Source organism: Plectrocnemia conspersa, unplaced genomic scaffold, assembly GCF_051122295.1.
Source record: "Plectrocnemia conspersa isolate PC_06_02 unplaced genomic scaffold, ASM5112229v1 ptg000009l, whole genome shotgun sequence".
Taxonomy (NCBI): Eukaryota; Metazoa; Arthropoda; class Insecta; order Trichoptera; family Polycentropodidae; genus Plectrocnemia; species Plectrocnemia conspersa.
In genome coordinates this window covers 22,273,339-22,299,023 of record NW_028277173.1, presented here as the reverse complement: position 1 = coordinate 22,299,023, position 25,685 = coordinate 22,273,339, and the positions used below count along the sequence as shown (strand labels likewise).

Here is a 25,685-nt window from a genome sequence, read left to right as displayed (position 1 = left end):
CAAAAAATCTTTGAATTATCGGGAATAAATTCCCGGGTTGTCTCGACACAGAATCCCTAATATAGATTCACATTTTTAAATTTACTATTCAGGTAGCATAAAATGTAAATGCGGTGCTGTACGTTAAAAATTAAAAAAGGGTATCTAAATAAGCAACGACCATTTCTTAATGAGTTTGTAAATCCCGTTCCTATAGAACGTTGGTCTTTTAGAGTAAAACTCAATCAACTTATACTTGTGTAAGTGAAATTACCTATTTCGCGAGCAACAAGAAAATGTGATAATCGGCTGAAGAAAAGTCGAGAATATATGGATAACATATAATTATATCTGGGAAGCTCTTGCATTATTATGCAAAAAATATTATGATTAACTAGTCCTTTACAACTTCCGGTTTCATACATTAGATTTGTGTTGTAATTGTATGGTTTTTATTATGACAATGAGTAACTAAACCTTGTTTGGTCCGCTAAAAGCATTATTTAGCAATGTTTAATTCATTATTCTTTCTAAGTCGATATTAAACGAAAATATTTATAAGGAAATAAACAAATACTAAGCTAGCTAGTTTTAGAAAAAAAATAGCAACTAGGTATTTTTAGTAAAATTTTTATTTTATTGAACATTCAAAATTTAACCTAGATCTAATAGTTATTTTCGTCATGAAATTTTGAATTTCTTGAAATTGTTAATATTCAGATCAGATTGAATTTCCTCCTCGTCCGCAATCACCGATCTACCCAAGATTATATTAATTCTATATACCATGGAGTTGAAAGCTCTAGCGTCAAATCGGCTGTGTCAGCCAAAAAGAAAAATCGCGCAATTCGAAAAGACGAGAGCGCTCCTTTTCATTACGTATGCAATGAGGCGCCAGCGCGCTGAAAACGGACAATTATTCATTTTTGAACAAGGGCCTCTGTTTGCAGAGTGGCGGAATTAAAATTGTCGGAAACAATGTCATACAAGCGGTGTCAACTAAATGGCCGTCCGGGCTGAATAATTTAGACGGGCCGTACATTTTCCAGTTTCGCAGCGCTCAGGGGCGGCCGAAATAATGGCTCGCGTGAGGTAATTTCCCCTCGGATGATCGTTAAATCACTTTGCCGGTGAATGGATGTAGAGATGATTTTGCTGAGGTGGCTAGATTTTAACTAGACGCTAATCGGTCGTCTATTATTAACGGTAGGTGGTGCAAATTAAACGACTAGAGGCTCTATTAACTATTAAAACATTACAAATTGATAATTTTATTAGAGAAGAGCAAGTTTATGATCAATAAACTCAGTCATAAACAATTATATATATATAGTTTTTCATGTCCAATTTTTAATTTTGGGTTTAAGTAATATAAAATAATCCAGTTTTATCGAATTGGTAGCGAAACAATGACTGGATTGCAACTGCGAGCCACCAAATCAAATACGCCAGGGCTGCAAAGAGCAAACCCGGGCCTTGGAAAAACAATGCTTCCGGTCCTCATGACAAATGTATTTTTTAACATCGTAATATAATTTATTGAATAAATATTAATAGGTATGAGTTAACCCTTTCTATGCTACTAATGATTATATTAAAATTAGCCACCGTTGCGACATATTTTCTGAAAAAATATTTTATGCGAAATATTACAATTAGTCATCAAAAATTATTAAACATATCTACTTATAACATTTACCCAATGATTAGTCGTGTTTTATTTTCTGCTCAGTGTTGCCATATAGTAAATTTATTTTATGCACGTAACATTTTTTATTATTTGTGTTTGTTATCTCACTTAATACATATAATAAAACATTAAAAATATTTTTATTTGTATCACAGGCGTTGTTATCCTTTTTCCCGATATTCATATTTTAAGTAATTTAATTGCTTTTAATTGCTATATTTGGGTCTCTTAGTTTAAAATAAGTGATAATGTAGCGTACATTTTCAGAGAAACTATCTCTTTATTCTCACATAGCATTCTGTTTACTTTTCAGAATTGAATGACATTTCTAGAATAATAATTAAAAAAAATATAAAAAGTCAATTCTGATAATATATATAATTATAAATCAAAACAATTAAAAATAAAACACTGCACACAAAAATAACAATAATTTTTAATTAATTTTAATTAATTTTTCATTGAATCCCTTAATGTTAATTACAAACATATGTGATTTAAATCAACTTATTCACTGAGGTAAAGTGATAAAAAATTCGGCAATTTCTCGCGATTCAGGATTTTTTTCACATGTGGCAACACTGATTCGCGATGGTATTGATAACTCGAGTAAAAATTAAATTATTCTTTGAGATTTAAGTGTACTTTAAACAGAGAATTTAAAGTAATTGTACCCACAGTAAAGGCAATACTTATTTATAAAATGCTTTGAAATGTAGGTTCCACTTCTTATGGATTGTTTTCTTACCTTTTAATATCACACCTCTAATTTGTCCAATGGGCCAGAATGTCAGTATTCACCGAAGGAGCAGAAAGAGAAAATTTAATGTACCGCTAATTTTAGATACACTTAAAAGCGTTTTTAAGACTGTTAGTAGTGCCACAAAAAAATATTGCTAGCTTCTGATATTCTGTTTCTTTTATCTTAAATAATATAAGCGAAGTGTTGTTCTCACTAATTAAAGATATATTTACAAATTGATCCATAGCACGATTTTATTTATATATTCATAATATTTTTATTATATATATCCAAATAAATCCACTTTTTGTGATTATGTTATTTATTAGGAACATAAAAATATAATATAGGAAATTTTGTATTATCACTTAAGGTAAATAAAATATACTTTGGAGTACTTCTGCCCTAACCGTTAATATAGAAATGTTTTAATAATGTATCCTTTAACGTCATGATAGAAGTGTGGAAAATAAATCTTGGTTTCTAACAATGAATTACTAAACCTGTGAATGGTCAATGTGCCCTTTGGTTAAGACTTTGGAAACCAAGGTTAAGTACGAAATATATATTAAAAATATAAGTACTAATGATTTAATACATAATATTCATGATTGCATAACTAGACTTTGATTACATCACATTATATTTGATTTAATTAATCGCTGTAGCTTAGAAAAGTATTTTTTTTAACTTGTTAATACAGTAGCAGAAGAAACGCGATAAGATCATTTTTCTGTGAATAATATTGTCGATGTTTTAAGTTTGAAGCTGTGAGTTTCACTTTTTTATTTGCTATAACTAATATCTGAATCTGTAGATTATAAAAACATATCTTTAAAAATAAATTTTGAACTATAAAAAAATCTCATTAAAACCCAAATTATGGTGAAAATTAAATCTTAAATATACATATACATTTAGTGTTTAAATATTTTTAGTAAAAAATTCAAGCACAATATTGCCAGAGGACAATTAAAATATGAATTTAATTAAAAACGAGTAAATACGTTTTATTTATAATTGTTGCTATTGTAATTTTCCCACAAATTTCTATATCTGAAAATTGTATTTTTCATTAATGCAGTTTTGTGTATAATATACAATAATATAATATTTAGCAAGTATTCCCAGATGTTTTAAGCCTCTTATTCAGCAAAATTATATTATTCCATACATACTAATTAATATAATGACGTTGCATATACACTGTGAAGTAGAGAGGTTCAGTTCAATTAGTCGGATTTATGTAGTCTATAGCAGAAATATTTTATCAGAACGTTGGTGTAATACTACTTCAACAAATAATTTTGCTTTATAATTGCTCTCTGAATCAATAATATAAAGCAGCTTTACGACTAATAGAGAGCTAAATAAATATAAATAATTTTTCAATAACTCTAAAATCAATTAATACCAATATTTTTTTATTACCAATTGAAACAGGTTACCTCAAAACGTCATGATGGTAATTAAATAAACAATAATTATACAATTAAATATTGTAGAGATTATTTTTAGTACAATGTTCGCCCACATACATGCGTATAATATATAAAGTATATATAGCACTAAAAGATTAAAAAGTGTGCTTGTTAAATATCTGAAGGTGGATGTAATATTTTTTTCGGTTTATCCACCACCAGCTACTATGGCCATTCGTCACTCTGCTACAACAATCAATCATTTTTTCACTCTGGGAAGGCTTTCGATTATTTTCCCAACGCCTCTTGGCAAGACAGTGATAGATGCCTAGATTAAGAATGAAAGAACGAATCGCTACACGCTAACCAGAGTTTCTGGGTCGAGACGCTTCGATCCTGAATTATATAATCGTTAATAACGATTTGTTTCATGATCATTTGAAGCGCCGCATACGGTTCATGGTTGAAGGGTAAATAAAAAACATCAAACAAAAAACCTTTGTCTCTCATAAAACAGATTTTCAAGATACAAAATCTAGAATATATAACTGAAACATTATATTATACGATTGATGTATACAAATAAATCAAACTTAATTTTTTTTTCATAGTAACCATGAACGTTAGCTTATTGAGTTTTTGACAAAGCAATATCGCAGTATAAGTTTAATAAATAACGGTTTTAGGCACTTTTGGGCATTGTTTATTAAAGTTCTATAAAGACAAGTTTTTTGCAATTTTAACAGACTCGTTTATTTATCATCAACGTTACTTTTGCTACTCTGTACCAGTTCAAAACGTCGTTGTGTTAAAAATAAAGTTAGCGATAAATTTTAGCACCAGATTCTCATTTTACAAATAAAAATCGTTTTACTCGTTCGTTAAAATTCAATGATATTAAGCATATTTTCAATAAATACATGTTCACTCGATATCGAATCATTTATGTTATGAGAATTTAAAGCGAATTATTTTAACATTCTTAAATATTCAATATTCTGATGTCGTATAACGATAAATTGTAGCTATAAATCTTCGGATAGATATAACACAATTCAGGAAGGCGCATATAATCAGGCCTTCTGAAATAATCGAAGATATACTGACAGAAGAGAAAGTTAACTTACTTGTGTGTGTGTAGGAAGTGAATGTATCAAGTTTATGATACAGCATTATCATATAATGTTTCATTGATTCGTTATATATATTTAAAAAAACATCTGAGAAGTTGTTTATCAGAATACCTACATATAAATTTGCTTTCGCAACATCTTATTTGACTGTCATTCAAAAATAGCGTCCGCTTTTATAATAGATTGCGTCCCACATATAATCATTGAGGACCTTGAAAGTTTTTCCGCACACTCTGATGGTTGTTTATGGGGTCTAAAATTTCGTCGGTGTTTCGCCGATGGTCGAATTCTTTGTCGAAGACATATTGTCACGATTGTGTCGGCCGTCTCCGATTTTTGACAAAGTTCCAAGCACGTGGAGATACACAGTGTTTAATTGCCGGATAAAAATCGCATATTTGTGCGTCTGGTGGGACCGTCAACCATCGGTATCTATCACAAATTTTCGCAAAGCTTTATCTTAATCGTATACTGTTAGTATCATATATGCATACATAGAATTAGCAATGATCATACATTATCTACGGATGATTTCCCCAGTACAAAACACTAATTCGCTTATTCCAGTCAAGTAATTTTCGAGCGGTCAGAACCAATAGAACCTGACCGTTGGTAGGTTGTTGTTCTAACAATTCCACTTGGACAGCCAACTATTAATGAAACGCTTTTGCAGCCGAAAATTTTACCCATTATCGAATTTCGGCATAGTTAGCACCCGCTGTGTTTCGTAGTAATTCTATTCGAGTATAATATATCGGCACCAAGGGTTAAAATGTAAATTAATATTATTTATAGTAAGATTCTTATATATCAGAAAGGTGTGCAAATAATAAAATGTTTCATTGCTATCCATATTATTTATATATTTTTACAACTATATAGCCACATTATTTCTCTGTGGAAAAACATTATTTTGGCCAGTAGAGAAGTAATTATCACATAAAAAGTTAGTACGATATTACATATTAGTAAATAAAAGTTACTTTCATTTTTAGTCATATACAAGGTGTAATAAAAAATATTGACATTTGAAAAATACTAGATGTAATGCGTATGTCAATTATCACGCATGTTGGATGCGTCATTTGTGTTTGACAGTTATGTATTTACAACACAATTTGCTTTATTATTTTCAAAAATGTATTCAAAATAACTTCTAGTAAACTATACGTTAAAATTGATATAATAATATGCAGTGAAGTAGTATAAATGTTAGAAATGTGTTTAGCGAAAGTTTTTTCCGAGCAGTGGTGGAGAAGCTGGCGCAGGGATGATGTCCGTGGGAAGTTTATGGAGGCAGTTCCTCTTGTTGCGTTGATCGTGTTCGTGTTCGAGTCTCAGGTCTGTCAGTGGAGGCACGTCGCGTCTGCCAAGCGAGGTGAATCTGTATCTGCTGAAGTCTGCAAGTGACTGCATGTGACTTAACTCTCCTCATCGGAGTTCAGGCTTAATTATTCAGGGCTACAAAGCATGATGACCAATTACAACGGTCATCCAGCCAATAGATGTACTCGTTTCTTAGAATAGCGAAATAGGTATACGCCTTTAGAAAGCGACATTTGCTTGATGGGCATTTTCCAAGGTCGTATCCTGCAACGGTGATTTATTATACCCATGACCGCTTCGCAACGAAAAAATATTCTTTCAATTGCGTGTTATTTATGATTTTTTCTGGTCGTTACAAGGCTATTGTAGTCCCAATCCTTTACAATATTGCCTTGTTTCCTTGTTGATGGATGATCATTTTGGTCACAGTAAATTAACATGAGTTTTGTAATTAAAACTCTTTCAAACGTGGGTTACTGTGTGTGGTCCTTTGCTAAACAAGTTTTTTTGAATTTAAACAGCGTCGCAAAGAAATTTTTTTATTGTATGGTCGTGACTAGAGTCTTAAAATATTCATTATTTTCAACTAATTGAATATCAAATAGTGAGTAAAGTTATGAAAAACCTATATATACAATTTTAATAATCGATATTGGTTTATACGCACATAATTTTAATATCACGACAATTTACTTTAATTTAAAATGTAGTAGAGTATGTATTTGAAACTTAAAATTAGTACATCATTCAATTTTAATTATATCTGCTGAAGAAAAAAACTACAAATCGGTTTGCTCAAAAATATATTACCATGATCTGTAACTTTAGACTTTTAATTAAAAATTATTCGTATTGCAGGCCAAAATTCACTTCAAAATATGAGTAATTTCTGAAATTTCGGCAATTACAAAGTGTTTTATTTTCATTGTTTATTTGGTTAGCTTTCGGTTGTTGTGACCATGGATGTTATAAAAAACATTAAAATGGAAAGATTATTATTTTAATTAAAAACACTGTATTATAAATATTGTAAAATTCACATATTTCATATTTTAGATAAAATACATTTTTTTTCTCATACAATAATATTATAAATTTTATTTTTTTTATCTATAATTAACACTGTTTCTATAATTTAACTATCCATAACTGTTCTTACATTATTATCACTTTATAATTAATAATAGTGAAACATTAAATTATATTTATTATTTAAGTTATCGACCGCTTCTTTAGCACTATAAACGAAACAATTAATTAAAGTGTCGTCTGTAAACAGCCGGTTTTTACATTTTTCTGTATCGCTTATTATATCATAAAAGTCAATATATCATTATAAACAAAAATAGTCTTAATTTGCGCCCCTGTGTTACACTGTAAAATGTTTCTCTCTCTTTTATTTATTTCAACATTTTGCTTTATATTTTTGGAATAACTATTCATCTTTTACTATTCACTACATCCGTAATCTCTAATTTATTTAACATTATAGATCTATTTACTGTTTTAAAAGCTCTCTTGAAATCCAAGAAAATCAAAGTCGTCAATCAATCACTTACCACTACTTGCTAAGCAGTTTTCTCTAAATTCAAATTATTATTTGCATAGAATGTTTCGTGAAATATTAGATTACTGATTTTTTCTTGAACTTTTCCAAATAAGGCAGCGTGTTTATTTGTTGCATTTCCTCAGTTTTGATTCAAGTTTTTATCATAATAATGTCCTTCAGATTGAAAATAAAAATAAAAACGATTTTGGCGCCACCCCGCAAGATTGATGTCACAATTAGGCGAATATGCGACTGGGTTGAGCGCCACTGATCCGGTATTTATAAAACGTGTGTGGGCGCGCGTAATGCATTGTCCACAACGCGTGGGCAGAACAAATGGAAAGGCCAGATTTTCACATTGTCTCTGTGGAAAAACATAATTAGCAGACGGAGTCGTTTTAAATCAGCCCAGCATACCGTGTGGCAAAATTTTCGCATATAAATAAACAGACGGAAACAACATAAAGCACCCCCTATACGCGGCGTAAGTTGTCTGTCCTCATTCACAACTCTCGAATGATTTTAATCACAAAACGCTAACTATGTCTCATCGTTTTGAAAACTGGTTCCCAAAATAAATACATCCCATCGCAAGGAGACGTCTTGTATTTAAAAGAAAATTATCTGCTTTTAAATACAAGACGTCTTTAAAATTATAATAATATAAAAATAAACCATTAGTGGTTATAATTTAAGAAAAAATCTTATAGGCAAAAACCTATAAATTAAATGATAATTTGAGTACATTTCACTGAAAATCTTAAACCATTGATATGTTGTCTTTGCCTCTAAACTAATATGTGCTTTAGAATTTTGCGTTAGTATTATATTAAAATTTAAGGTTGTTAGTGTGGTTTTGCGAAATACTTTTATACATTTTTTTGGTGTGAAAACGAGTGTGTTTTAATTGTTAGTATTTAAAGGCTAATATGATTTTTTAAGATTAGTATAAAAAGGGGTATTTAATATTTTTTTACAACTGTATTTTGAATGACTTGCAATTCATAAAAAAAAATATTACTGGTGTTACACCACACCAAGCAATCATATGTTAAAAATGGTCTTGATTTATTTTATAGTAAGCGCATTCTTTTTATTAAATATCGGTCTAAGGGCCACAATGGCGGTAAACGCTTTAGAGTGAAGCTACAATTATAGAGCAATTATCAATAAAACAGAATTGTTAAATACACCCTGTTAGTTATCAAATATCATGCGTCTAATACAGATAGACAAGTCAGTGGTTAATACCTAAAATATCTAGGTTCAAATCCCATATGGATCGCAGTGTTTTTAAATTTAAATCGTGTCTTGAAGATCAGATTTAGTAATTATTATATAACTAGTTATTGTATAATTGTACTTCTCACTGACCGTTACAAATTAGATTTTTCTTAATTATCTCAATCATATGCAATGAGCATAGTGACATCTATTGATAGCTGTAATACAAGTTCTTAATTTATGAAATAGATGTCACTGATGTGCACTGCTTATTGTATTTATACCGTTGTAACGCATTAGGCTAACGCTTCTCACGTAGTAAAGAAAAATTGCTGATGTTTGAAAAGATATTATATAAAAATAAATGATTTGTAATTAAAAAAAAATGTTGCGAGCACAAAGGCACTTTTTTAAATTTTAGACAAAGCAAGTGGTTCATGTGACTATAATAATGTATATGTATATACATATATATATATACATACACGCATATAACGGAAACGTACCCGCGTGCACGCTCACGTCGAAAAATAAACTAGGCTATAAATCATATCCTCCATAATGCCACTCGGCGTTTTTCGCTGAAAGGCGAAACCAAGACAGTGTATATTTTACACGCATTCATTTCACATTGGCAGAGTAGACAGACCCCCCGCGGATTTTCCAGGTCCTCCGGGACAATAGTCCCTTTGCATCGGAGGATATCCGCACCGACCGAGCGGAGGCCCCATGTCACGATCGGGGGCCTTTATTAAAGGTGAGCCTTTTGTGACCGACCGATCGGACAGGGGGTGGGTGTCGAAAACACGTCCATATTTCACGGTGCCAAACGCAACGGGATAACTCGTGAAATATGTACGGCCCGGAGTGTTTACTGTATCGATGGTTATTGGGGTGGATTTTCGATTTTTTACCTTTTAGCTCAATTTTTATTTTTGCAATTTTCGCGAGAAAACACAGCGTGCTTTTTTTGTATTAAAAATATTTATTATTATTAAAAATAATACAATGAAATATATCTAATGATGTAAAGATACGTTACAAGCTAAAAATTTTATAGCGATGGCCTTGAGAATAAATTGTTGAACTCTAATTATCTGTGAAGATTGTTAAATAATGGTAATTTGTTCCCATATTTCTGATACAAATGCCATGAAAATTCAGAATATCTAAATTATTAAATTTTATTTTTTACTAAAAGATTGCGCAACCATTTAGCTACCAAATTTATTGAAAAATTTAATAAATTTGCCTGTATATAAAATTATAGAGATCTTTAAATTAATTCATGTTATTTTTAATAATATATATAAGTTTAGTCTTATCACAAAGTAAACACATTGAATACCGCGACTTTTTTGCAATAATTAGTACGAAAATTTTCTTAAAATATTTTTATTGATTAACGTTTTAAAGTCAAGCTTGGAATACCATTTTCTGTGATTGGTTCTTTTTTTTTGTATTCGCAATTGTAGAATCAGTAAAGCTAAAACTGCAAGTAGCGTACTGTGTATGTTTAATAAATCTATTTTAAGCAATTAAAGACCATTCTAGGTCCGAATATTAGTGGCAAAACTTGTGATTTGTGGCAAAAATAGACTCGAAATGTGTTTATTATCTAGAGGCATAACGGAGATTTTTTGTTTATCTTAAGTTTATTCAGTAAGATTAGTAGATTCACCAGATTTTTATATAAAGTTATCTTTGAAACAAAATGTAGCGTAATAAACCAATCAAAATAATTAATTTCAACCCAAAACTCAATTGTCTCTACCCTAAATACAGAAACTAAGAATGATTTGCATAATTTATTTGCATGGCTTATTGTCATGGCGAACCATCTAGTCCAGTGATGGCGAACGTATTGCTTGCACTGCACTCTGGAAGTTGTCCGAACCGAAGTTCAACTGAAGTCGGCTGAGGTCGCCGACTTCCGAGTAGCGGCCACACTGCCACGAATAGCGGCCGTGAATGACATCCGCACGGCGGCTGCCGTCACGTACAGCTGACATATTTGCGCGCGATCGAAAAATGTGCCAAATAATCGCAATTTTTAAATTGTCATATTATTAAAATTACGCTACTGATAATTATAAAAGTTTGTGTGGGCAATCACCAATACAATATCAGTGACAACTTTTCGGTCGTAAATATTCAATTTACGCAAAATCTTTGTCAGCTTTTGCAAAATGCCATAAGGCATAAAAATTACACTTCAGAATACGAACACCACATCTGTGACTATTCTAGAATTTGTCGCCATCGATTCTAAATAAGAATTCGATATGGTGCGACATTCATATATACCGATCTAGGAAAATACATAAGGATATTCGAAACGATTTTTTTTAACAAAATCAAGTACCACTAATTATTTTTTAATTATTTAATTTTATATGAAAATAGTATAATAACGATATCTGTTAGAAGAATATACTATCAAAAATATAATTAATCCATTTTGGTGCCCTAAAATATTCAAAAATGTCAGTAAGAGTCTGTTAAAGTCCCCGATAAGCATGTGGTATTATAACTTGACCGCTCTCTCTCACTGTAGTCACTTAACACGAGAGAGAGCGAAAGGGGAATTATCTCACCGCTTGCGCTCGAAAGAGCAGCTCCGACTTCGATTCCTTTGACTTCGGTCCGTTTGCCGACAATGTTCGGAAGCGCTCGAAGCTGGCCAAGTCGATTGAATTACCCCCCCTTTACCTCCCGTTCTCGGAAGCCTCGGACAACTTTCGAGAGATTTTGAAGCGGGCAGAACCGAACTCGACCGAAGTAACCCACTATATTCTCCGTCCTTGTCCAACCTTGGCCAACTTCCAGAAAGTGTAGTGCAGGTGTAAGACCCGTGGGTAAGATACTGACCCACGCAGGCTTTTTAAATGACCCACGCGTTGATTTTCATAAACTTGTTTTTCATTAAAGAAAGAACAGACAAGAAAAAATATTAGAAATAAGGTATATATAACTAAAGTCGAATTTATAAAAAATATTTCCAAGTGAACATTGGGTAGCTGATTTTCTATCGTATCACTTCACCTGTGTATTACATACATGGTCGTAAAACGTCGTGTTTCGTAGTAAAAAGTAGTTTTTAACCATCCTACCCTCCCCCTTTCCAAGTGACGCTACTGACTTAGTGACTCACGAGCTAGTACTAAAAAAATAATGAACATAATTTAACCCACTTCATAAAAAGGTTCTCCATTACAATTATTGCGATGTAATATATTTATTTGTATGGCAATATTCACATATAAAATATTTAGTAAAAACACTTAGAATCACTAGATTTTTTGAGAAATAATCTCTAAAACAATATGCACTATATTAAACCAAGCAAAAGCACAAATTCAGTTGTCTCTAGGGTTACATATGGAAACTAAGAACGATATACTAAAATTAAATTGTTATTGTAAATAGTAGATAGCCCAACTAAAACATTATATTGCCGTTCTTTTTAATAATATGAAAATAATTATGTTAAGTTTATTTAGTAAAAATAGTAGAATCATCAGATTTTTTTATTTAAAATTATCTTAAAAACAAGATATATCATAATAATCCATTTCAACCATGAACTCAGTTGTTTCCACGCAACTAAGCATGATATACTTCATTTATGCTTAATGTGCTGTGGTGTGTGACGGTGCATTGTCACGGTGAAGCAGCTAGTGCAATGAAAATACAGTATTCATTTGTAAATATTCATGTCGAGCGTAATTAAAAAATAATAATATAAACACTACAAAAAATTATGAACAAAATGTAAAAACAATATTAATAGCAGAACAATATAAAGCGATTTTTATTACAATTAAAAAATACTCCAATTCGTTTTTAGATAAATACAACATTTCTCATGTATTCATAGTATATTACAGTAATTGTGCGACTAATGGGAAGTGGAGGTTAAATTTCGTAGACTCCCCTCATCAAGAAAATATATTCCATAAAAACTCGCCCGCTTCTAACCTTTGAACAAGGTTTTTCATTCGCGGAATGGGATAAACGATTTTTAGGCATTTTATAATTGATATTATCGACTATAAACATAATTATTTTAATATTGATTTTTTTTAAATATTTAGTGTAGTATTTTTGTTTCATATTTAATCTAGAAAAATTAGTAAAATATATTATATTAGGGTTTATATATTTCCAGCTGTTTTAATTGCTTGCATTAATACAATTAGTTCCCGATAATCAGGCTTAACACTTTAAATCCTTTAATACTATATAAGTTGCGAATCTTAAGTAATGAATGTTAACGCTCTATGTATATAAACCTTATTGCTTGTTTTACTATTAATAAACTAATTCAATTTCACTAAATTTATATAATAATATTAAATTTATATATTAAACTATTTTATTTATGTTTTTGTATTTTAGTGAAAATGTCTTATATTTTAATTTTAAGGTTAAATGTCGAATATATTATTTTAGATAGAAGGGTTTTTATATATATATGAATTAGAAAAATAGGGCAGTGAACTGTATGTGACAATTAAATATTCAAGTCTTCTAACTCGTACCTTTCAATTACTTTCCAATAGCACCTCTCTGCGAGACGACAAATATTATTCCGAACCGTACTATTAAATTTCCCCGCGTGCCGCCTCTGCTGACCAATTTCGCCAAAATTGGATTTTCCAGCCGACCCTTGACCGAGTACGTAACTGAGCATTCGTTTAAATTTTCAGAGACCTCCGCGCCACCTGAATTGTGTTTTTTTGGAAACTCGAGTTTTTCTCTTTAGTGTCGATAGGAGCGGCGAGGAGCAGCCGGAGCTGACTTAATTGAATTAATCTCAAGTGTTATGGCTTCCCTAAAGGCTTAATGGGGGAAAACTACGCAAGTGGAGGGCCCCAGGCGATTATATTCGACTGAGGTGTACTTATTTATTTAAAGCCGAAGACGTCGACCCACTTTATAAAGTCCCACTCTCCCCTTATAAAGATCCATTAGCTTAATTCAAAATACTCAATCGGAAAATTAAGTTTTTTACGCTTTCTATTAGAATAACGCTCGCCCGCCGCGAGTCAATTTATTATGCGCAAAATTTAATATGAATAACGTAGAAAATTTAAAATTTAATATTAATTATTATTTTATACACGAATGAAAATATATTGAACATATATTCAATGTAAAAAACACTCGTTTTTAATTGGGAATTGATTGAAATACCTTACAATCACGACATAATTAACTTCTCGTTTTATTTTTGTATACTAATATTTAAGAGTCGATTCAATTCATACACGTGTATTTAACATATATACATTTTGTTATATATATGTAGAGTTTAATTATTGTCGGTTTCAACTCGCAAATTTCCGAGATCAAATAAGCTTTACAACCTTTGTTAGAAATATTGATACTATATATTCAGAACCGCAAATTTTAATTATGTAACAATATGAAAACGTATATTATAATCAATATTTTATATATTAAACTATTATGTGCGATAAATTAATTTAGATAATGTCAAAATAAACAATCTTTAATGTCTATATTAAAATTAAATTGTATATTACTTGTATTAGCAAAAATGCTAAGACAAGTTTTTTTAATCATCAGTAAATTTACTTTATTAAAATTATTATAATAGGTGAATAAATAAGATATATTTTATTTAGACTAGAAATTATATTTTCTGCTGTGCTAGGGTATCTACATTATGTGGACTTTCAATTTTTCTTTATCCACTAATATTATTTATTGTAAATCTTCCATGGCAGCATTGCAGGCGCTAGAACAGTGCTTTACAAAAAAGTATACATAGCTTAAACTAGTAAATAGATAGTGATACATTAGGCTCAAATCAATGATATTTGTTTAAATAATTTGAAACTATTTTTACAGCTTAAATATATGTCAATTTATTTTAATTATTCATCAGTAAGATAAGAAAAATCTATGAAAACCTTATTTGTGATGATCGATTTTTTTCTATAACAATTACTAATTCCTATAACCGAGATATAATAGAACATGTAAAATACTAGAATTAAGTATCAAAATTTGACATATACTACTAGTGTATTATGTGGTTAATATATACTACAGTAAATACTTTGCTTTAATTTAATTTCTATTTAAATTATTTTATTTTATTTAGAAAAATTATCACTCTAATAGTTTTTTGCGAAGATGTTTAATTATATTCGTGTCGTATATTCTTAAGAATGCAATCTCATAATTAACAGACTGTTATACATATAATGTAATGAAAATTACACTGCGTGATTATGAGAAGCAATAATAAACATTTTTATGGTGTAATTTTTATGCTTTTTTTGCTAACTAAAATGATTTTATATACTATTTTAAAAACACAGATTAGTTTTTTTTTTAAATTTATTATATTTATCGGTAATTAATATTAGTTTTAATCGCATTATAAATGCGTAACATAAATAAGTAGTCAACCAGCTGCGCGAAATTATTATATTCCGTTTATTTATATGAAAGAAATTTTTTGTAGAAATGTAAAGTGTGATGTTTTTAGAAACGCAGGCGCGTATGATGGGATACTTTTCCTTTCGCTCACTCGCGTGTTAAGTGACGAGAGTGAGTGAGAGATAAGGACGTGCGGAACGTATGTAACGCACGCCTTTTATCTCTCATTCACTCTCGTCACTTAACACGCGAGCGAGCGAAAGTAAAAGAATCTCACGCTACGCGCCTGCTAGAAAGTAAATAACTTCTAAAATAGTATTTTTCAATACCGTGCTTATTTGTATGTCTATTATATTGCACAGTACATACGTTACATTATACATATTAATTTAATCAATTATTTGGCATGTCACATTATATATTGTCTCGACGTTGGTTATGAAACATTAATTAACAAACATATTTGTCGTACTGTTTTACTGTCCTTGTAGATGGCATTTGCGCATTATTCATATCTCATTCGATACGCCCTTGTTTTGGAACAAGTTTGCCAAGTGCACTGAATGAATAGGGACAGAGACAATAATTTAAGCTGTTTGTTTAATGTAGGTGTATGAAAATATTTTGTTCAGACTACCAGTTTGTAGTTCATTATCATAGTTTAGTTCTAAACGTAGATAAGTGTACTTCTCTTTATTAATTACATATAATCCTCTTTTACATTATATATTTTAAAACTTTTAAGAATCGCATAAATTCCACATTGAATTTTTTTTACGTAAAATAAACGCGTTTATTAAATTTATTTAAAATAATCTGTATTATACAAATTTTAATATGAATATGTATATGAAGTAATTTTGTATTAAAATATATATCTTAAAGTATTTATGTGAAGGAACACCTTTCGAAAGAATAAAACAAAAGTACTTCTGTAAATATCATTAGCTTTAATTTAGGCAACTTGTGATTTTTTAATACATTATTGTATATTTAAAAAAAAATTAAATATTTAAAAGCACTCTAATAGTTTAGTATTCAGGACATTATAAACTATATTAAATTCAAATTATTTCATCTCGACTGTAACATTTATATTTTTCATATAAACCCTTTTTATAAAAAAACGGTTTAGTATAAGTGTGTCCAGACATTAATTTCAGGCAAAGTCTATCCTAACTTACAAACTTTCCACTAACCTCATGCTCACAAATCTTCGTTTATCGCTCATACGTTCTTTTATTCTTTACTCAAACATAAATTTTATCCAATTGCAAAACTTTTATAATATTCTATTTATTCACTGATTTGGTTGTGGGTTTTAAGAAAAACTGTATTTATTTATACAAGTACGCTTACAATAACTGTGTGTTTCTAGGAATACGATTGACGACATTCCTTCAGTATCGATTTCATGTCTTCCGTCATGTGTTACGTAATTCCTGTCTGAAATTCGTGGAAGGAGTGTCAGCTGCACATGCATATGCAACTGTCAAAAGAAACCATTAACTTTACGCTCGCTTTGATTCGAAAAAGCTCTCGGGAAAAAGGAAATTCGTGCTGCTCATATCCATATTTGCTATCGTATACCATGATAGTTTTTAATTATTTGTAGAAAATTTTATCCATAGTTTGTGTTTTATATGATCCATTTTTTTTCATATAGCTTTGAAAGTTTATTAAGTTTTAATATAGCTAATTATAAAAAGGAACCATTAGCTTTGATTCAAAAAAGCTCTCGGGAAAAAGTAAATTTGTAACATGCTGCTCATGTCCATATTCGCTATCGTATGTCATGATAGTTTTTAATTATTTGTATATTTTTTTTGCGTAATTTTTTTAATATAGCTAATTTATCCAAATCTTGTATTTTCTAAGATTAAAACTTCGAGAGCAATTGCGCTATAAAACAAATAACAATGATGGAATATCTACCCTATATGTCAAGGGTTCTTAGTCTGTCGTCCATGGACTTTTAAGGATTCTGTGAAAAGATTTCAGGGGGTTCGTAAGTTTGGATTGAAATAACTTTATTTATACAGAGACACGCATATTCAATGAATACTCTTTTAACAAAAATAAATTAGTCTTTTCATTAGGAATACAATTTTTTTTATTTTACTGTTCTGGAAGCAGTTTATTATTAATATTTTCTTATGAAATTAGGGTAGAATATGAAGTGCTTTTTTACCACAAACATTTATGCTAAATTTCTAATATTGTAGCGCCTGTTTAAATGTAAACACTAGATTTATGTTTTTTGAAAAAAAAATACTCTTAGTACATTTTCAAATAAAATAAGCTATGTTATTAAAACGAATAAGGAAAATAAAAAAAAAAACATGTTCTTGCAAAAATTCCTATAAATACATTTTAAAAGCATGAAAGTTAAGATATGGATCGTTTAATTTTTACTATACACTATTATAGACCTTACTTAAGATGAACACATGGGTCATATAAAAAAGCCTTCGGGATCCATTAATATTAATGATCCAAAATATAATTTTCTTTTAAAAATGTATGTTGCCGAATTTTTTGAAGAAATTCATATATGTAACATTCAATTTTGTATAAATTGTTCATTTAGTAAAATTCTGCTATCATAAATTTTGTGGTCCAATTTTCATTTTAAATATCTAAATTTGCAGTCCAGATGCACCTACACAGATATTCCAAGAAATGTACTCAGGTATCAACGGCCAAAGCACAACTGACAAATAAATATGTCAATCTTGGGCGTATATAATATTTATGTCAATCAATTATTTTTGTGGTATACGTTCGTGCACCACTGCCGTTACCAGTACTTGGGCCCTACGAGTCCAACCCTATGGGCGGGCACCCAGCTTGTGACGGCCGGATGAGCGGTACCAACCCCCCCGTGGTAGATACATATCAGAGTTTCATTAGTATTTCTCTCGAGCGTCTGGGCCGTCCTTTAGTGCTTTCGTTGGCATTGTTTTGTAATTGCATGCATTTGCGTATCATATTAGTAACAGCACCCCTTCAAGATCCCAGAGGGGTGTATATGCTGCCTCAATCGCAGCCTTAAACCTTAGTTTTTCTTCAAAAATAACCATTAAAAAAAAAAAATATTGATATTTAAATATCAATAGAGTGTTTATTGTTTCTAGTAAATTACATTAAAATAAAAATATAGTGGACGGAACTATAAATTTTTTGCTTGGATTATTCTAATATTAATTTTATAAATCAAATTAACACTATTATCAACTTAGCAGTGACAAAATTATTTAAAGGATTTTGCACAAAACTGCTAATACTGTATTTTGACTATTTTTATAACAAATTTTACATCCTTTAATATATATTGACTTCTCAGAACTTATTTTTATTTATATAATACATATAATATATATTTATATAAATTCGATATTTTCACATCTCGTAAAAATATTTTTATATATAAATAAAGTACATATACTCACATCAATATTTACAAATGAAAAAAATATTCTCAAATTTCAATATATTATCAGAGCAGCTTATATTACGCAACCATATCAAATATTGCACTAAAAAGGGGAGCGTAAATTTTAATAAAAGCTCTTCGATGATCGCTCCAGTCAGCTTTATCGAAAAATAAGTAGCTCCGTTGGAAAAGCTAAAAAATAACACACATGTAAAATTATAAATATTTTTACGCATATGACATATATGATGATATCGTTGTCATAAAGGTCACGACGGAGGTTATTTATTGACTTGCGAATCAGATGCGTATATGTGATTCACAAGCATATTTCCGAAATGTGATGAAAAAATAGTCTATATTTATATATGTAGATATTTATAAAGATAAAATGTAAAACTTCTGAAAATTCATTCAAGTCGCCGAATTCGTTTGTGTGTTAAAATAGACGAGTCAAAATGTTTCATCATAATAATTTAGAAAGAAAATAAAGCGTCTACATAATTCGACCGCATTCTAAGTTCAAATGAAAGACTTCTAAATTTATGGCCTCTTCCTATTCATTAGGCATATCGTACCATTTTCGAAAACACAGATTATTTTTTGTTGCTACTTAAATTTTATGACCAAGCACATAAAGTATTTATTTCAATCAAAATATTTTATATGCAACACTGTATTACATAGTATATTCAAATACACTTTTTGGTTATAAGGCAGTCAGGTATTTCACCCACGGGACTATATAACCCACTTATCAACGAGCACTCGGCATACTTTTAGGTCATAATTCATTCTGATATCAGTCAAGCCGAAGTAGACCCAAAAATGTAAGAAGAAAACTGACAGGCATAAAAATGACTCTAAAGCGAAAATTTATATTTTCAGATCGCTTTGTACGTAAATGTGGCGCTTAAAATTTAGTCTCTTATAATGTTATATAGTATGTACTATTGACCTAAATCGTCTGGCAGATGTCATTTGAGCTTTTCCATGACAATAGGAAAATATGTCAGCGTAATGTAAAATTCAACCGCAAATGAACTGCGAAATTAAAAACACTGAATATTTTACCTAATTTTGCTTTCTTTGGTTATAATAATATTCTTTTACAATTTTTTGATAAAATATACATGCTTAAAGTTAGTCATAGTAATATATAATGATTCTGATGTAATTAAAATAAAATTATTAATAGTTGATAATCACAAGTAAGAATCAAGAAACTCGTTTTTAACTTTAATAAATATATCAAAGTCAATGATGGCTATCAATGATACATTAAAAATAAAGAATAATTTGTTTTGTATGTGTTAGTCCTAAAATAAAATGCTTCGGACATTTCCTGAACTTTACGAATATTACTCGTTATATAACCTAATAAACAATGTGCGAGTGGATAAAACCATATGATAGAATCGTCTCTTTCGATAATAAGTTCTAAATCTGTGGTTACGTGTCGCAACCGAAAGCTCATGACATCGTAAACTTCAGTCAGATTTTGCCGCTTAAAATTTTAAATTTACAACATTAAAGCCGTAAACAAAGCGTGATGTCGCACACCACCTACGCTGAAACGTCGAACTTTTAATAGTTGAGAGACGCTCCAGGAGCTTTAAGAAGCTTTTATTATCAGTGAATACATTATTTATAATTTGAGTTACACAAAGTTGCGAGATGTCGTTGTCGCAACGTTTTGTTCCAAGTTTAGGTTTGTAGGATGTGACATAACATTAACATAAAATCAATAGCTTTTCTTAATGCTACAACACTTATTTTGCTTCATATAAAAATATTTATATTTATTATATTTTTATAAACCTCACATGAAATTTTAATAAATATACATTTTAACACATTATATGATAAAAAAATCTTTTATGAGAGTTTTAATAGTATTTATATGGGATTAAATTTGTTTGATGTTTTACTAATAATTATGTATATACAAGCTTTATTAATAAATCATTCTTCTTAGGAAGCCATGAAATTTTCATGGTTTCGGAATTTTACAATAAAGCATTTAATAAATTAATATGGTATTATTCTAATTAAAATATGCATAATACTATTATTAATATTGCTTAAGCACTCGTAAAAATAATTTTCTATTCCTCTATGGAGGGTTTGTGCGTCATCATAAGGTATTGCATAGATTTATCTTAGTATTTTAATTTTAATTCGATATAATTTACTAGTTGAAAAATTGACATTTGTTAATTCTCAATTCGATCAATTTTTTGTTAATTTGGTGAATTTATGTTACCTATTTTTAAATTTGGTATAATTTTTTACTTTTACAGTAGTTATGCTAGATGAAAAATATTTAATCATTGCTCTTTTACTTCTTCACTTACAACGAATATAAAAAAAATTAAGCACTTAATTTTTAAGTTACAGAATTCAACAGCTGTACAATTTTATTCTTAAGCTGTTTATCCTATTTTTACTATTCAATCTTATATTTGTTTTATTTTGAGAAATGGATAAATGTGCACTTTAATATATATTTAAGGTCATAAATATATATTTTTCCACAAAATTAAACTACTTCGTGCGCTAAGTAATTTTATTCTTCCTAGCTTTTAATCGATTTATTTAGCAATTAATTTCCAAACGCATCATCAGCCATTTAAAAATAGTATAATTTTATTGATCTGTATATTATATAGGAAATTGGGTTAAAATGATATTTATATATTAAGTAAACGAATTATAAACTCTTTTTATTAGCGCTCATTTAAAAATTAATTGAATTGACACATCTCTACAGATTCTTTGTGCATTCTTATTGAACATCTAAAGTAAAAAGTCAACTTTAAATATTTAATAATCAAGAGTTGTTTTATTATTTATAACATTATGAATGTACATATTTAAGTTTTGAACTTTCACAAAACAAACAAGATTTAATAAGTTTTTAAAGCTTATTGAAAATCGAAGCTTACATTATTAAGATTTAATATTGTTAGCAAGATTTTGTTTACAATATAATTTAGGTGTTTTTACAAATATATTTACTTGGGTTATAGAACAACTATTGTTCTAATCTTGGTGCGGTTTAAAAAAACAATATGCTGCAGAACATAATTTTAATAAAATTTACTACTCATTCGACAAGCTTCACCAATTATCATTTGTAAAAAAAAGCATATACATACATGCCCACATTTTTATTTGTTATGCAATGTGTATTACCAAAACCAAAACAGGTTTATTAGTTCGCATCAAGTGGCGAAAGACAATCCAGTTTTCCAATTTCCAATAGCCAACAATGCTCGATTAGAGTGCGCTCTGTTCTTGGACCTCGCCCAAAAAAGATTCCATCTGCCAACGCGTCTATAAAATAAATATCACTTTAATTAATTAAACACTAGGAAGGCGGGTCCGGTGTTTTTTTTAATCGTTAAAAAAAACGTTAAGCGACTCCAAAAAAATTAAATTAAATACGCAACTTTGTTTTGGCGTGGCGTGGGCGGTTCTCATTGTCTGCGCGTTTGACGAGCTTTCGATTTAACTATGCGCGACTTTTTTTCGGTATTCGGAATTCGACTGTATTTTTAAAATAAATAAATATATACCTTGGTAGTTTGTTAAGCTTCTCTTTTTCTCGAGTTTGTTTTTCGTTTAAGTACGAATATAAAAATCTAATTGGATACAGCGAATTAAGAAAAGATTTTACGTCTATTTGTAAAAACGATAGCTACTCTTTCTTAAAATAGTGTATAATAATGTTTTGAATTGTATAAAGAAACATCTATGTTATATTGTATTTTCTTTTAATTATGTAATATATATCAGTGATTCTTAAATAGTGGACTAAAATTAAATTAAAACAAATAAATAGAGTAATATATCATAAAAGACAACTTAAAATCGATTTTTATCTAGATATACAATATAACATGACTTTGATTAGAAACCTATTTTAGTACCGCTCTTGTTTTACAGTTTAATGTAGAGTTGAAAAATACTATAAAATTCAACGAATTAAAGTGAAAACATAATTCTTTGAGATATATGTATGAAGTTGCACATAAAACTCGTTTGTCCTAACTTATCTTATCTTACTAGTTTTTACACCAGAAATTCATTTAAAATAAATTATGTAAATATTCAAAGTATAGTAAAAATAAGTTAACCTTCCGATTTTTACCGTTAACCTATTATTTTGATTCATTATTATCATTTTTATTAAAACGGTGTTAAACAAACGATTTGTTTAAACACTCTTCTGTATTTGTACAAAATATGTATTTTAAAGGTATATTTATTTCACACTTAGTAAAATAGTTGCATGTTCTAAAAAACCACATTGTCTTTGAATAAAATAGCACTTATAAATATTTACAGTAGTGTAGAAAAAAGTGCACCACTCATTAAAATTATTAAAAGTTTAAGATATATCCGCAATCTGGTTGGATTTATTAGAACTTTTAAGGGTATGTCTATATTGTTTTAAAGTGATTAATTAACCTGTTGTTCGTCAGTTTATTAGTAAAAATATATTGCTCAATCGTCTATAATTTAGTTTTAGTAAAAGATCGATATGATTGTAAATTCAGTAATTAGGTTATCGACGATACAAATTTTAATCTGTCTGTTATAATCAATTTTAAGTTTAAAAATTTGTAAAAAAAGTAAGAATAACTATCCTTAGTGAAGATAAAGTGATACTACGAGATCTTATTAATGAGTATTTGCAAAATATTTGATAATATGTATGTATGTGGCTTAAATAAGGGGGTTTATGCAGTCGTATATATGTCGAAAATCCGTTGTAGTGATCACACACAGAAAGGGTCTTATTCTCAAAACTTGCGCTAATTTACTGTGACCAAAATGATCATCCATCAACAAAGAAACAAGAGGTAAAGGATGGACCACACAGAAGCCCTCGTTACGACCAGAAAAAATAACACGCTGTTAATATTATCTGTCATTAAAATAATTATTATTTGTTGTGAAACGGTTATGAATTTAATAAACTACCATACACACAAGATAACCATTGGATATACGACCTTGGATAATGCCCATCAAGCAAGTGTCGCTTTCTAAAGGCGTATACATATTTATTCGTTCTAAGAAACGAGTACATCTATTTGCTAGATGATCGCTGCATGATTGTGATTGGCATACTCCAGCAGATATTCGAAATTAATGCAGATTCACCCCACCTGGTAGACTGCCGAACACAATCATCGCAGCAAAAGCACCTACAATACCTCTGAGGATCTTCCACGGACATCATCCCTGCGCTAGCTTCTCTATCACCGCTCTGAGAAAACATCTTGCCATTTATCGTCTGTCGTAATTGTAACATAATTTAATAAAACTCACCTGCGTCTCACTAGCTACGAAGATACACCCCTTAGGGTTACAAAACCGTTAACCGTTATTGACTAAAAAAAATTGTCAAACATGCATGAAATTGTCCAATATCAAATAAAATCTGGACTGCTTTGTATTGAAACAGATCTAAAACTGGATTCATACAAAGCTTTTGGTGTAGAAAAATAAAATGAAATATGCAAGAAATATTGTGTGACTTTTCAATGATCGTATGTAATCGTAACGTCTTATATACATTTAAATAAAAAAATATTTTACCTAATTTTGGGACGTACTAAAAAAAAGTAAAATCAATTTATACATGCCTGGACTGTATTCGTCGTTAAGGTGGCAGAAAATGTCCCCAATAAATTCATAAGGCCAAATGATCTGGGGATGTTTCTTGTATTCCGGAATGGAAGGTATCTAATCTATTGACGAAACAATAAAGACGATAAAACTGTTTTTTTTTTCATTTCGATGGAAAAGCATGTGAGCTAAAATAAAATATCTTGCACTTTTCCTGGAATAGTCCCTAAATAAACTGATAAAATATATTTGGGTAATAATTAGGAAAAAATCGATTGTACAACTCTGCGAGCCAATAAAAACTTATAGAAGTAATCAAAAGTTTGCTATGAAGAATAAGACCACGAAGTCGTTGAATCGTTCATTAATTCTATGCTTTTACGGGTTGTATTAAAGTAGTATTGACGGCTAAAGAGCGTACCACAAAATTAAGATATTCTAAGTAATTAATTTTTATTAGTGATAATTAAAGATTTTGCAATAATTTTATATTATATAAAATTCTTTTTTAGAATTTAATAATTTTATATAGTTTTTTGATATGCGATTTAAAATTATATTGTATGTGTACTATTTTAATAAGCATTTGAAAAACACAAAAATACATAATATAACTTTAGTTAAATATGAAAAATGTTTTTTTTGCACGCTTCTGTATATATGTTTTTAAAAATATGTTTTATTTACTTACCTTTTTAATCAAACATCTGCAATACATGCTTTACAGAACTACGGATAGGAAACATACAGTATATTAACATATTTGTAGTGTATCAAGTTTCAGCTCCGAGATCATACTTAGGATTTCAAGTCAGAACTGCGAAATACAACATTAGAGTGTTCGATAAACAAACGTTGACACCATTGTCTTAATTGACTGATACTACATTATTGCGACAAGTCACGTAACTCTAGTGTATTTTCTGACTACGTAATTCAACCCCTGTAATATTATACAATGTGTGGATTGGGAATTTAGATTTATTTTATTGTTTTACTACTATGTTTAAAATAAAACTTCGGACCTAACAAATGATTGTCTGTGTAATGAAAAATGAGGACTAATGGCATTGAGTGATGTTTAGAATCAATTTTACTTTGTTTTTAAAAACATTAATTTAAAGT

General features: G+C 29.6%; 1 protein-coding gene across 2 annotated transcripts in view; it reads left to right on the top strand.

Moving 5' to 3' along the window:
- The window catches only part of LOC148232254 (uncharacterized), a 325,652-nt gene that overhangs the window by 23,799 nt on the left and 276,168 nt on the right, over positions 1–25,685 (top strand). The window lies entirely within an intron of this gene.